The following is a 6000-nucleotide window of genomic DNA, read 5'->3' as shown; positions in this document are numbered from 1 at the left end:
ATAAGCATCAGTCTTAAGCACATATGAGATCTGATGTGACCAAATGTTTTAATACAGGTCACTATAGGTGTTCCTTAAAAATTGAGGAATTCTTAATAGACACATAGACGATTGTAATGAGAGAATAGATTATATACCTAGATATATACCCAGTAATTGTTGTACTCATTCATACCATTGGGTATGACAGTGTTAAGATGGAAAACCCATTTTGTTTCCATCTTTAACAGTCTTTGTTCCATATTTCCCCCCCTTATTCCTGGTTTCAGCTTCTCTAGTCCCCAACATTTCAAAGCATTGGTTTTCCCACTATGGCATTGTAGGAAGTGCTTAGCTACACTTGTTATTTGTTTTTTATCCTCAACATCTTTGTGGGCTGTCCTTATGTTACTCAAATGCTCGGTAATACGTTTACCCAAGTTACGGGTAGTCATGCCAACGTAATACAAATTGCAACTGCAGGATAGGCAGTAAATTACGTTTGAGCTTTGACAATTAATATGTTCTTTAATGGTCCACGTATTATTAAATCTGTCCACTATGTTCTGTTTTTTAACCATATCTTGGCACACTTTGCAGTGTCCACATCCTATAGATCCCTTGTATGTAGGAGTTTTCTTAGCGTTTCTATCATAGTGACTAGTTATTAATCTGTCACTAATGTTACTCGCTCTCCTATATGTTACCAACGGTCTATCGGGTAGCAATGGTTTTAATAGTGGGTCCTGGGTAAGGACATGCCAATGTTTACATAAAAGGCTGGTGATATTATCACTTTGTGGCGAGAATGTAGTAATAAACCTAAGAGGGGTATTAGATTCTTTAGATTTGGGAGTTAGAAGTTCCCTTCTATCTTTCAGTAATGCTCGATTGTAAGCCTTTGCTAATAACTTTCTAGAGTATCCACGCTCTAGCAATCTTTGCCTCAGATCCCTTGCGGCCATCTTAAAATTCTCCATAGTGCTACAGTTCTGTCTCAAACATATGTATTCCCCCATTGGAAGACCTCTAATAGTTGCTGGGTGATGATAACTATTAGCATATAGAATATTATTAGTAGAGGTCGGTTTCCTGTATGCCGATGTTTCGATTGAATTATCACTTTTATGTATATATAGGTCCAAAAATTCTACTTTCGATTTTTCTATAGTAGATGTGAGGTACAGCCCAAAGGGGTTATCGTTTAGAACTGTAATGAATTCTGTCAAAAGGTCTGGTGGTCCATTCCATACGAAAAAGATATCATCTATATATCTGGACCAGTGGGAGACATGTTTGGTAAGGTGATTTAGATTTTCATTGAAAACCACTGTTTCCTCCCACCAGCCCAGATATATATTCGCGTATGTCGGGGCACAAGATGTGCCCATCGCTGTTCCACAAGTTTGCAGATAGAATTTGTCATCAAATGTGAAGAAATTATGAGTAAGTATAAACCTCAACATATTCAACACAAATTCCTTCACCTCTTGAGTCATACTGGTATTCTTGTTGAGATAGTATGTGGTCGCTCTACAACCCCACTCGATCTTAATACTGGTGTAGAGCGATTCCACATCACAGGTTACCAACAGAGCATTAGTTTCAATTTGGAGATCATTTATTTTGTTTAAAAGATGCATTGTGTCCCTGGTATGGGATGGTATGGATTCCACAATGTATCTCAGCCGAGCATCAATATATTTACTAGCCTTCTCAGTTAAGGAACCAATTCCCGAGACTATAGGTCTACCTGGTGGTTTGATGGTATCCTTATGAATTTTTGGCAGTAAATAGAGTGTGGCTATTTTAGGTTGTGTGATCTCTAGAAAGTTAAATTCTTTCTGGTCTATGGTACCATTGGCTAGGTCTGATTTGATAAGTTTGTTGTAACTATTGAGAAACATATCCATTGGATTACAAAGAAGAATTCTGTAGTTGAGAGGATTATTAAATTGGCGCAGAGCCTCCTCTCTATACATAATATCAGGCCATTTGACAATATTTTCCCCCTTGTCCCTACTTTTTATCTGAACATGTTTCAATTCAGATAATTGCTTAAGTGCTATATTCTCTTCTTTGCTCAGATTAAAACTAGATGTTTCAATATTGCCTACAGTCAAGCATGGTGATGGGAGTGTCATGGTCTGGGCCTTTATGAGTGCTGTCAGCACTGTGGAGATACAGTTAATTGAGGGAACCATGAATGCCAACATGTACTGAAGAAGAGCATGATCCCCTTCCTTCGGAGACTGGGCCACAGGGCAGTATTTCAACATGATAACAACCCCAAACACACCTCCAAGACGACCACTGCATTGCTAAAGAAGCTGAGGGTGAAGGTGATGGACTGGCCAAGCATGTCTCCAGACCTAAACCTATGGGGCATCCTCAAACGGAAGGTCGGGGAGCCAAGGTCTCTAACATCCACCAGCTCCATGATGTTGTCATGGAGGAGTGGAAGAGGACTCCAGTGGCAACCTGTAAAGCTCTGATGAACTCCATGGCTAAGAGGGTTAAGGCAGTGCTGGAAAATAATGGTAGCCAAACAAAATATTGACACTTTGGGCCCGATTTGGACATTTCCACTTAGGGGTGTACTCACTTTTGTTGCCAACGGTTTAGACATTAATGGTTGTGTGTTGAGTTATTTTGAGGGGACAGCCAATTTACACTGTTATACAGGCTGTACACTCACTACTTTACATTGTAGCAAAGTTTAATTTCTTCAGTGTTGTCACATAAAAAGATATAATAAAATATTTACAAAAATCTGAGGGGTGTACTTTTGTGGGATACTGTATATGTGTGTGTGTGTGTGTTGTGTGTGTGTAATTTATTATCTTTTTTTATATAAAGCACACCTTTAGATAACCATGTTGTAATTATGTCAAAAAACTTTTTATTTAACTATGAAATTATAGAGTTTATTATAGTATGAACAAAATATATGCAAAAAACAACATTAAACAAAAAAAAAACCTTTTGCACAGCCAAGATATGTTGTGTGAAAATTGTGAAAATTAATTTTCAAAAGCTAAACATTTTTGAATGATATATTTGATTCTTGAGCTTATACAAATCCTGGTCAAAAAGTGTTTTCCTAAAGAATGGAATAAAATTAATGCTCTCAATACAAAGTATCTGGTTAATTAATGTATAACAAAGTCATGAGAAACCCATGGGAAATCAAATAAAATGTGGGGTTTCTTAAGGATAAGAATAAACAGAGCACAAATCCACATAAGAAGCCATTCAAACAGACTGAGATTGCTCCAATTAAAATAGATGTAAAAATATAGCATAATGTAATACTATTTAATCAAAACCTTATGTAATTACCCAACAGAAGTTCTTATTTTCTTGAACTATGTGTCTATTTTTTCAATGTCCACTAACCATAAATATGTAGTACTTGTAATTGTTTACCTGTCACTGTTCTGAACTAAAGGGATACTTTCATTTTGTAAAGGTCAAGGCAAAACTGTTCATCTATTGATTGAATAACATTTAAAGAACTTCAAGTTAAAAATGATTGATATAACAGTTTTTTGATCAATATCTTCTGCTGACCCATTTTTGTTAATAGCTATACAAAGACTGACAATGCCATACAACTGCTTCTACATAGACAACACTCAATATGGAAGATTAGAAATAAATGATTCTCCAAATAAATGATTCTCTGTCACAGTTTGACTAAAACAGACCCTCACACAGTTTCCCTCACTACTCATAATTCAGTTCCTCTTTGATGTTATTTACAGCTAACTCAACACTAAATTGATAACCTTAACAGTAACTTAACCCCCAGTGTAAAAAATGGCCAACCTGGTCTCACTTCTACTATCCTAGCAAGAACCCCCAGTGGAAGCCTCTTTAACTCTAAACAGTCCCCTTCACAATCCCATGAATATCCCATCTACATAGGCCATATTGCCACTTTAAAAAGGGAAACATATGAAAAATACATGTCAGGTATCTTTTAATGAAACATTATTCAAAGCATTTCTTTAAACAGCCCTGACATATGTATTTTTCATATGTGTCCCTTTTTAAAGTGGCAATATGGTCATCCTACATCTACATGATCTAGTAAGTATGTAGTAAGTGTCAAGTAAGTATTCAGACATGCTATAGTAAGTATAACCCCTTGCACAATGGCTATGTTGCAAACCCCTCTAACATCAGACCTCCTCCCAACAACTAAGCCCCACAAAATTATAAAAATGAAAAAAAAAAAATCATATATACTCAAAAGATTTAAATTAATTCTCCTTATTTATATCCACCCTGCTTTTAATCATTTTAATAGCCATAATTAATACATCAGAAAAACAGGGGTGATACGTTTTGACACTGAGCCTACCATTGTACCAATCATCAATCACAATAATAAATAAACTTTTATTTAATAACACAGAGTAATTAAAAATGAAAGTTAAAAAAAATCTCTCATATTCTCTTTCAGCTAACACATCTCAAAAGTTAACTTCTAAGTAACACTCTAGAAATACAATACCAACATTTTTTAAAGAAAATAATCAAGATAGCAGCACTTACAGCTAAAAGCAAGTGTATGTTATCGTTAGAGTTACTGTAATAACAGTACCCGTATTATAGTGACTGGGGACAGAAACTCATTTTCAGCTGGTTAAATGATCAGCAGTAAGGAGCCCCTGATATTTACTGAGTTGCATACAAAGTGTTGTCACTGAATAATATTGTTTGGCATTTTGTCAGGTTGTTAAAAAGGAGCTGTTATGTGAAATATACAGAAGCTGAATTTTAACAACAAGCAACATAGATTTAGACATGAGTTTCTGAAGTAATACAAAAGACAATGGACTAGATCCATGGATATTAATGTGGTTGCTGAGGGGTCCCATTGTAAAGTAAAGAGCATATTCAAAATTCAATGAGAATCACTTTACCAATCTTTTCCAGTGTTTCGTTAGTGGGTGTTCCTGCTCACACATTTAGGCACGGATTACGTGTGGCATGCTAATGTTAGCAAGGGATGCAACAGCACTATCATTGGACTACGCTAAAATTAGCACTCAAATTAATTCTATGTAAAAACAAATTTACCAGAGAAAGTTGAGGGCTAGATTACAAGTGGAGCACTAAATATCGATTTCTAGAAATGGATATTTGTGCTCCACTTTTTAATACCAGCACACGCTAATTATTATAATTATTTGTTATTTATAAAGTGCCAACAGATGCCGCAGCGGGCTGGTATTACAATTTCACTCGCAAGAACAACCTTCCATAGGCTCCTATTTGAGCATCGTTCTGATGCCCTCAGAGATGGCATCAGAACTTCATCACAGCGAAGGGGGTAACTATGTATATGATTATATACTTATATATTTACGTGTTATAATGTGTATTTATACATATTAACACATACATATATATGTATATAAGCATATAAATATATATTTACTGGGAAATACACAGCCCCCATAGGCTGCAATGTAAAGCCACTTTCAGTTCCACTCCCACCAACTTGGTGCAGTTCCACTCCCACCACCTGGTGCAGTTTATTTTTTTTTATTAAAACAAATGCTAGATTTTTTAAAATAAAACAACTATAATGCCCTCTTTTTTGAGGGCATTTGGGGCACTTTTAGAAAATTAACCAGAGATTGTATCTCTGGTAAATTTTCTGGGTGCTAATTACTACAGCGAGCATTTAATGGCTGGCTAATTATCACACTCCCACATACGGGCAAATTTGCCTATTTGCAGGAGTGCGATAATTTAGCTCTCCACTTGTAATCTAGCCCTTAGCATAGCTGACATCGCTCTAATGCACCCATTACTTTCAATTGATATTGTGATCGCACTATAAATCGCTCATATTACAAGTTGAAATGTATGCACTCTAGCAGAATCCCAAATGGCGTTAGAAGAATTAGCGCAACCTGAGACATGAATTAAAGTGTAAGGGTTAAAAAAAAGTTTCACAAAATAGATATAAAACATATTAAAATAAAGTATTACACTCAAATA

The sequence above is a fragment of the Bombina bombina genome, chromosome 4 (genome assembly GCF_027579735.1).
Source record: "Bombina bombina isolate aBomBom1 chromosome 4, aBomBom1.pri, whole genome shotgun sequence".
Classification (NCBI taxonomy): Eukaryota; Metazoa; Chordata; class Amphibia; order Anura; family Bombinatoridae; genus Bombina; species Bombina bombina.
The sequence above is the reverse complement of the archived record's forward strand: the minus strand, read 5'-3'. Positions refer to the sequence as shown.